The 9548-nt window shown below is 36.8% G+C and overlaps 1 pseudogene; it reads right to left on the minus strand.

The window, feature by feature from the left end:
• Positions 1-3086: 3086 nt before the first annotated feature.
• LOC113044011 (homeobox protein OTX1 A-like) lies at positions 3087-7588 on the minus strand (annotated as a pseudogene).
• Positions 7589-9548: the final 1960 nt, after the last annotated feature.

Consider the following 9548-nt stretch of genomic DNA (forward strand, 5'->3'; position numbering starts at 1 on the left):
AAGGTGTTTGGTGTTCTGGTGTGACCCTGTCATAATTCATTCAACCTCATGTTATTTTTCTTGAAATAGCACAATAGCCTACTAGGCCACTAGGCTACTATTTACAGAATATTTGACCACAGTGAGGAAGAGGAAGAGAGAGTATGTGTAATTTAAATATATACTGAAGTTTTTGTGTTAATCATCATCTTTTCTCCTTCTTCACAGATACACACATCCTCCTCACATGCTAATCATTAGTGCTTACATGGTGGAAGCAGTGAGCACGGGGTTTATGGAGAAATGCACTTAATTGAGTCCTTTCTTTCCTTTCTTTTCCATGAGCAGATCTTCATTCATTTAAACCTGTTTATTTGCTGGCTTCCCTCATGCACTATTTGTCAACTATTTGTCAACCCTTGAACCAAAAGAAAAAAAAGAAAACTGAAAAAATACAGGTGCTCTATCTCTCTCTCTATCTCTCTCTGTCTCTTTGTGTGTGTGTGTGTGTGTGTGAGTGTGTGGATAGATAGATAGATAGATAGATAGATAGATAGATAGATAGATAGATAGATAGATAGATAGATAGATAGATAGATAGATAGATAGATAGATAGATAGATAGATAGATAGATAGATAGATAGATAGATAGATATGGATTTATGAATACACAAAGACATTCAGATGTTATGTAATTCCTTTCTGTTCCCCCAGTAATGTATAATGAAACCCAAGTCCACCCGGACCACTGCAGCCAGAGGCTCCTAGTGAGGAGTTTCTTCCCTCAGGTCTGGAAACAGCTCCGATCATGCCTGAACTCACATTAGGACATATACAGAAAACAGAGAGGGAGACCTGCCGTAGACCTCGCTTATGAAGAAGTCAAGCTGTTTGTGACTTCCTCATGTCTGCTCAGGTGAGTCATTTACTTTCTAATGGGTCTGTGTCCAATACACACCCATGATGTACACACAGTTTATTTGTCAGCTTTTAAGCTAAGGATTCTTACAAAGTTTATCATGAACAAGCAAAGCACCACAATGACAAGTGCCTGTGGAAGCTTCTCATCACTGTTGAAGGCCCCTGGGGCGCAAAGGTGAGACCAGAATAAGAGTATACGTATATATGTACATGTAGTATACAGAGTATATGTGATCTCAACATGACCCTGAATTTGTTGAGAAATAAGTGGCAAGTTTGTGAGCAGAATTACAGTGCTGTGGTCCACTGATGCGTTTCATTTATATAAGTGTATTTAAATTTTATATATATAAAAAGTGTAATTAATTTAACTTATTTTTATTTACAAAATAGTTCAAAAGTTTAAGGTCAGATCATTTTTGTTTTGTAAATAAATGTTTACTTTTATTCAGCAAGGATACATTAAATAAATCAAATAACAGTGCATAATATAGAAAAATATTTTTATTTGTAATAAACGCTGTTCCTAAAAAATGCTAAAAAATGTATTAATTTCCACTAAAATGTTAAGCAGCACCAGTTTTCAACAATGATAATAATAAATGTTTTTTAACGCATCAAATCAGAATATTAGACTGATTTCTGAGGATACTGAAGACTGGAGTAATGATGCTGAAGATTTAGCTTTTATCACAGAAATAAATTACTTTTTAAAATATATTCAAATAAAATATTGTAATAATAATTGTAATAATATTTCACAGTTTTTTTTACTGTATGTTTGAACAAATCAGTGCTGCCTTGGTGACCTTTGAAGCGACCTCTGGATAGTTTATTTCAAAATATTCTAAAAGCGAATTTGCCATTTTAAAATAAAATGTTTCTTAAATGAAATATGTTGTATAAATATTAACGTATAAATTTTTAACATACATTTTGACTTTTTTCCTTTAAACTAATGTTACCCATCCTCACCTACAACAGCTCTGTTTGTACTTGAAATTCAAAAAGTTTTGGTTTGATGTTTGATAGTTTGATGTTTTTTAATTTTTTTATTCTATTTCTGTTTGGTCATCTAAACTCTGTGAGGCCATTAAGTGAGCTTTATTAGTTAACTAGTGCTTTCTCCAAAAAATAAACGAATAAACAAACAAATAAATAAATAAATAGAGATGCCCTTTAGCTAATGTAATCTTAAATGCATTTTTTTGGGGTGGGGGGGGGGTCTAGGCTGTTCATTTTATTATTTTAATATAAATTAGGCCATAAAAATTTGGAGTCCCTAGTGTGAATGCATGCAGAAGAACAGTGGTAAATGATCAGGTTATGGTGTTATTTGGTGAGAACAGGTGTTTGGATTACTTGAGTCCAGTTTTAACCAGACAACAGCATTCCTCAAACATGCTCAGAGATTAGTTGAGCTTGTTTGATGCAGATGTACCAAATCCCACAATGTTTGCTCCTCAGTAAGATGCCATGCAGCTACAGCACAGCGGGGTTCTCCTGACCAAACAAGCAAACATCGGCGTCCCGTATATATCTAATCCTATTTACCCAGCTGCTTCGCTGAGAGTCTTGAGGTAGCTGATAATTAAAATCGTGATTTGTCGTTTTTCTGTTGGATAAATAAATCTGTACATTGGTCAGAAAACCAACACGTGTTTATCAGTGTGTGGATATGACTTAATTGTTTATATGACTTGTGAGCTGTTCTGTTGGATTGAATCTTCCAGCCACAGCTCAGCTAATTCAATAATGAGGCTGTTCACTAGATCCTGTGACTCTGAAGCCTTACAAATCAAAATCATTTCCATTTTGGCAACTCTAAGTATTAGCCCACAGGCTACCTTGGTGGAAGAATTGGTGTCTTTGATCAAACCACTTTTGAAATGCATCATGCAAATTTAAGCCATATGTTACAATAATTGTAAAGTTTAAGGACTTTCAGGCCCTTTTGCATTGTTACACGTGGCCTTGAGAGGTTTATTGCTTTATTATATAATGAATTTTATATATGTGCACATATATCCAAATAATTTGAATTCTATATTAATGCACCTAAAATCGACAATATCTCACTCAGCTTAGTTGAGGGCCAATAAACATACATTTTCTTAAACTGATACTTTTAGCACACACAAGGCCCATATCACTTAAATCAGAAAGGAAGTAAAAAACAATGAGATTCAATTTTAAGCTTAGATTTATTAAATGAACATGAATGCAAATTAGTTTTTAACATCTCACATGAGCAGTAAGGCATAAGTCAGATTCTCCTCTGTAAAGAAACTCATATAAAATTATTATTGCCTTCATTGTTTCAAACACCACGTGTGTCTCATTTGTTCAGTGCGTCGTGTCGGGAGTGCGACAAACGAGACCCTCGTTTTTTAATCTGTCCATCGAGGGTGACGAAGAACCCGTCTCGCTTTTGCAACACACAAGAAACTTTGGTTTCTGAACCTTTGTTCCTGCGGCTCTTCCGCCGAAAAGTGGAAAAAGTTGGCACAAAAGTCACTACTTCTTCCCAGTGGTGTCGAGGAAATGTCTTGCTCCAAAGGAAAACAAACAGGTTAACATCAGGGCCAAGAGTCCTTACAAAACCTGAAAGCGCCAGGCGGCCTGGTCTTTGTAGTCCAAGCAGTCGGCCGCAGCCGAACTGAAGTTCAGTTTCCATGATGAAGCCTGATCTTTGTAATCCAGACAGTCTGAGGAGCTGAAGGACAGCCCAGCGCCGCCGTACCCCTGGTGAGGGTGGTGTCCGCCGGTCTGCCCAATGTGTCCCGACACGCCGGCGGTGCTCAACTGTGTGTGATGGGCGTGAGGGTGATGGTGGGCGTGGCCAGACATCGGGCCCAAGTAGGATCCACAGTCCATGCCGCCAAAATAAGAGGCAGCATTGGAGGTCGGGTAGCCCTGGGCGTAGCTGGGAGCCTGGTTGTAGGGCATGGGGTACGACGGCACTCCCGTGGTGCCCCCACCACCCGAGATGGCCCTCTGCATGCAGGACGCATTGGCCGGGGGGAGATGTCTGGGAGCGAGGGCGGAGCCGGAAGCGGCGAGACTGAAGCGGGGCTCCAGATGGATGAGACAGGTGTTGTTCCTGAGGACGAGCTGCTGAGCAGACCCACTCCATTAAGACCAGAGCCTGAGGAGGAAGACAAGGAGGATGAGGTGTTACTGGAGACGGCGGGAGGAGTGAAGTGGCCGCTGCTCTCTGACCCCGTTCTCTCGCGGGACGGAGAGGATTTCTTCTTCACTGGACGGATCTTCGAACCGCTGCTGTTGCTGCTTTGCTGCTGCTGACGACACTTTGCCCGTCTGTTCTTAAACCAAACCTGTCGACAAACACGTCACTGGTTATAAATCAGCAAATATTGTCTATGAACTGAAATATTAAGACGTGATCACCTAAAATATCGATTTAAGATCAGATGAGAACAAAATGTTTACTGAACTGAGTTGACACTATTGTCTTTTATAGAGCTGCTTTATATAGCAATGTTTACAGTTATTAAACTGAATTGAATCAACACTGAATCTGAATTGAGCTGAGTAATGACACATACTTCACATGAAACTGAACTTTGATACACTGACTTATTGAACTGAAGTGAATCAACATTATTCATCTCAATCCAGATTTAATGTTGATTCAGTTCAGTTCAATAACTGTCAGTGCTTCAAAGTTCATTTTCATCTGAAATATCATTTTCAGACACTATTGCCCCCTTTAGAGCTGCTTTACAGATCAAATTTAACTTATGTTATAATTTATGAACTTTGCAACATTGACAAAGTTATTGAACTAAATTGAAACGACACTAAATTGAGCTGAATAATGATACCAATGACAATAATGACACAAAAAATTTTTTTCATGTTTTTGATGGTAACACTCTCTTATTTGTCTGATTGCTTCTATCGTTCTCCACATTTGTAAGTAACTTTAGATAAAAGTTTCGGCTAAATGATTAAATGTACAATCTGTATTGAACTGTAACGTACAATATGTATTGTATAAAGCACTTTGTAAATAAATGTGACTTGACCAGAATTAAAATCTCTCAGCATTAGAAAGGTGGCACAACAACACCCACCTGCACTCTTGACTCAGGCAAATTGATTTTCAGAGCGACCTCCTCACGCATGAAAATGTCTGGGTAGCGCGTCTTAGCGAACAGATTCTCTAGTATGTCCAGCTGAGTGCGGGTGAATGTTGTTCTCTCTCTTCTCTGTTTACGAGAATTTGCTGCAAGAAGGAAACAACTGAAGTTACTAAATCATGTCTAAAGATTGTTTGAAAAGGCACTAAAATAATTTAGAATTGACATGCATTGTTTAAAGTTTTTTCTTGCGTAGCCTAAAGATTCTACATGCATAGACTCTTTAAATGTATTCTTATCATAGATATGTGCTTACTTGGATACCCCACAGAGGGATGGAGTAGGTCCATGGTTGCCCCACTGAGCCCCAGCCCGTTCATGGCATAAGGGCCCTGTTTGAGGTATGACATCATTGTTGAGCTCCAGAGAGACACCTGCAACATTAAAAAAATACACCTGCAATATTAGAAATAAATAAATATCTGATTATTCGATTTTTTTTTGCCCCAAAAATTGTTCAAAGAGCATCCCAGTGTTAGAAATTGCCTGCAAAATTATAAACTGTATCATAGCCTACATCTTGTCCTATCTCACAATGCAGTGTAATAAATATTTGGATAGGCTAGGCTATATTAAATCCACAGCCCCACTGTAAAAACATGTGAACAGTCTGAATATGGCTAAGGTCTTGATTTTAATGATCTATTTTTTTCACACTCGACTAATCAAGGCCTGCACACTAATTGGCCATTTACACGTCATGCCCTGTTAAGCGCTCCTGACTGACGCGACGCCGCCAAATGTTTGATCTTTTCTTTTGTTTACCAGAACGTTCGAAAGTTGGCGGTAACAAACAGGCTATTAACTTAATTAATAGTCGTTTCAATCTATCAAATGATAGAAGATAAATATAAATGAACAAGCATATATATAATTTAAAATTTTGTAGCTAGGTCTACATTAAATGCATACCTCATAATATTTTAACAGTTTATTATTTACACCCAGAATGACTGAGTTCACTTTGAATGAAGGCCAAAAAAGCGTAAATAGAAATAATTTATTATTAAAGAATATTCAGCTGTTCTAAACTGATCTTTTGGTTTTATTCACGTGGTATTGTTTAAATGTCCTAAAGAAAGAAATCAACAGATAATTAAACAGTTGACTTAATTTATAAAACGAAATTCGCAACATAGAATCGAATAGCCTACCCGAATTATGTTTCTAAAGCTGAAGCGCATGCCTGGACAGAAGGCCGCTCTGGATACACTCGAAGCTTATGCGCATTTGGAATTATTTGGGAGGACCAAACTGTGTTTCGTTGCAATTGTTATGAGGCAATAGTACAAATGTATTAAGACAAAAGTTCTGTAAATGACATGTTGCGCTTTTTCTCCGTCGCTCATGCCTATGAATGGTCTCATTAATCCCACGCTGAGGACAGATAACATGGGTCTAAAGACTCCACAATCGAGCTTTAACTATATGTAAATGTCACTGAGCGTGCAAATTATTCTCCATAGCCATTTAGATTAGACCCAGAGGGGACTCCATTTGCAGAAGAAACCTTATCAACTAAATAAACGACAAACTCTCTTTTTTTTCTCCGTGCGCACTTGCTCTGCAAAGTTTGTTAATTACAACTGCAATTGTGAAGTTCTGAAAGACAAGTAATTCATGCAAAAAATAGCCTTAAATGTACATACATTAATTTGTTTAATGCAAAATATTTGTCTTTGACCTAAACAATATAATTTACCTAGAATCTTTTTTTTTATGGATCTTTGAATTCAACTTAATGAACAAACTTAAATTAGAAAATAAATTAAATGTAACTGCTGTTTTATTTGCACGGAAAAGCACAGTAGTGAAGTTTGTAGCACTTTTACACTATTCTGAAAACTTTAAGCTCAACTTGATCTTGACCAACTAAAATACTAATGTTAATTGCTGCGTTATATTATACAGAACAGCAAAGTTACAATCTACAGTAGACCTATAAAATATCAAAATATTTACATTTTTGTCGAAATGACAGAAATTATCAAAAAAATAAAAAAATGGACATGTAGAGAAAAACAAAGAAACAACGCGCAACTCTGCATCTTTAGATTGTTTGCTATTTAAAATTAAAATATATCTGAAATATTTTGCATTACCTTTTATTCTTGATCTTCTGTGCTCTTTTCTTCTTTCTTTCTTTGAGATCCGTTAACTGAAAATCCACTAAACCAAGAAACTATTTTTGGAGAGCTGTCTGGACTCCAGCTGATGGTTGGATTTGCAAGAAAACAAATTAGCCACAAACTTCACAACAAGTTTCCAATATGGTCACAAAGTCCGCTCGCAGACAATCGGATGCAGTGCCTCAAGAGGCTCGTTATTTATGATCCACGCGTGATATTAAGGTGAAAGCCAGTGCTGAGAGATAGAGATTGATCACCTTCTTGATGGCCTGTCCGTCTATGAGCAAAAGACACCTGCGGTCCCGCCCACCATAGCCAATCAAAATCCTAGCTTGTCCTTACTGACGACCGCTTTAGCCAATCAGAACGAAGACGCACTCATTAACTCCTCCTTTCGACGTGACGTCATGTAAACCTGCAGCGTGAATGCACGAGTCCCGAGGAGAGGAAACTATTTGAAAACACTTTTAATTCATGCATTTAGTGAGTGTAATACTGAGGTAATGTAAATATATCCTACAAATTATAAGAACACAATTCTTAAACCGTTTGGTCGATTAGAATAGCGTCGTTTTAGTGACCAAATCCTCTCTAAGCTCTAATTAGCCTATATCAACAAGCATAAAATAACCTCATCCACATGATTCAAATAGACTTAAAGTTTGTTTGGATATAAAAGTAAATAATTATTATAATCATGTTTCAATAAACGATTTTAAAATAGATTTTAAACTAGAAACTTTGAAGCTGGGCTGTCATTCGCCTTCTTTAATATGGGTCAATTGTTTTTGTCTGTATTTATTAAGTCATACAAAACTAGGCTGCTACATTTAAGACAATTCATAAAAAAATTGTGAATTTCGTTTTAGATTTAAGTTTCAGAATAAAAAGTAGCTAATCGAGATTTCATGAGAAGCTTAAAAGTCAAAAAGCTGGTGTAAATGTGTGACAAAGCGTCCATGCAATTCTAATAGTCCCTATAAACAAAAGAAAATAAATTAAGAATAGTTTTATATTATTGTGTACTTTTAATATCTATTAAGAAAAACAAGCAGAAAAATATTGTTTTAAAATCTTAATAGGAATAGGTTAATTAAAATGATTTTTAATAAATAAATAATAAATGAATACATTAAAAAGTCAGGTTACACGGATTAACAGACGTCTTGATAATTATGACTGAATTTTGATTAAAAAGAGAAAGAAAGAAAAGAAAAACAAACACTGTCTTAGACTTAGATTAATTTTTTTCTCCCGAATTTTAGTGCACTTACATTATTTTATATAAACAGTATATACCTTTGTGTATGGCTACAAAGTGTTACATAATGAGCTAAAGTCACAATGAGGCCTTTATACAGACATGAGAATGAAGCCAATCGATAATCAGAAATTATGAGGAGATTATAAATCACATGTTGACTAGTCTATATTTACAATTATACTTATTTTATTATCAAACTGCTCCAGATCTGGCATAACGTTCGCACTCAAAAGAACAACGATGAGATCCATTACAACATTAACCCAGGGGAAGAAAAAAACAGCACAAACTTGGAACAATTTAGCACGCACCAGAAGCTGTTAAAGAAGCTCGTTCCCGTGAAATCAAGATATCTGCTGGCACTAACCTATTGTCCAGGGGTATTTGTGTAATCCCAAAATGCAGTAGAGTTTCCTGAGCAGTATAAACCCGTAAAGCCGTGGGATCAGCCGGCCTGAAGCGAGTGTGTGTGTGTGTGTGTGTGGAGAGAGAGCCAGGGTGTGCGCGCGACTGGTCTCTTTGGCAGGCGGATGTCGTGTCTCTTGTAAATTGTCGGCGCTTATTAAAACGTTGGTGTATAAATCCCCTGTAAATCCCGGAGTTGTCAGAAAGCACGAGCGCAGTGCGCGCTGATGTCACTGACCGGGGCTTCGGTGAAAGAGGAAGACGCGGGAAAGTTTTACACCTGGATCGCGGAGTTCACGGAGGAGGATCAGCGGGGAGCCGACCGACTTTCCGTGCAACTGTTTTAAAACCATCTGCATCTGGCGGAAATAAGAATATGACATGAGATTTCCGAAAAAAAGAAGTTTTAGATTTAATTTGTTTCTGTTTAATCTACTTCTGTGTTCTGGAATGTTTCGAATGATTGCAGGGTTTTTTTTAATTGTTAAGTTCGAAGGAAGTTAGTCCTGATAATAACTTCTGGAGAAGGTCCTGCCGACAATATCTATCGAAAATGACAATAAAACGTGCTTCTGAATCGGAAGAGAAGACAAAATTCTTTTTTAGTTCCAGCATCTTGTAAGAATATATATATATATATATATATATATATATATATATATATATATATATATATATATATA

The sequence above is a fragment of the Carassius auratus genome, chromosome 26, assembly GCF_003368295.1.
Source record: "Carassius auratus strain Wakin chromosome 26, ASM336829v1, whole genome shotgun sequence".
Taxonomy (NCBI): Eukaryota; Metazoa; Chordata; class Actinopteri; order Cypriniformes; family Cyprinidae; genus Carassius; species Carassius auratus.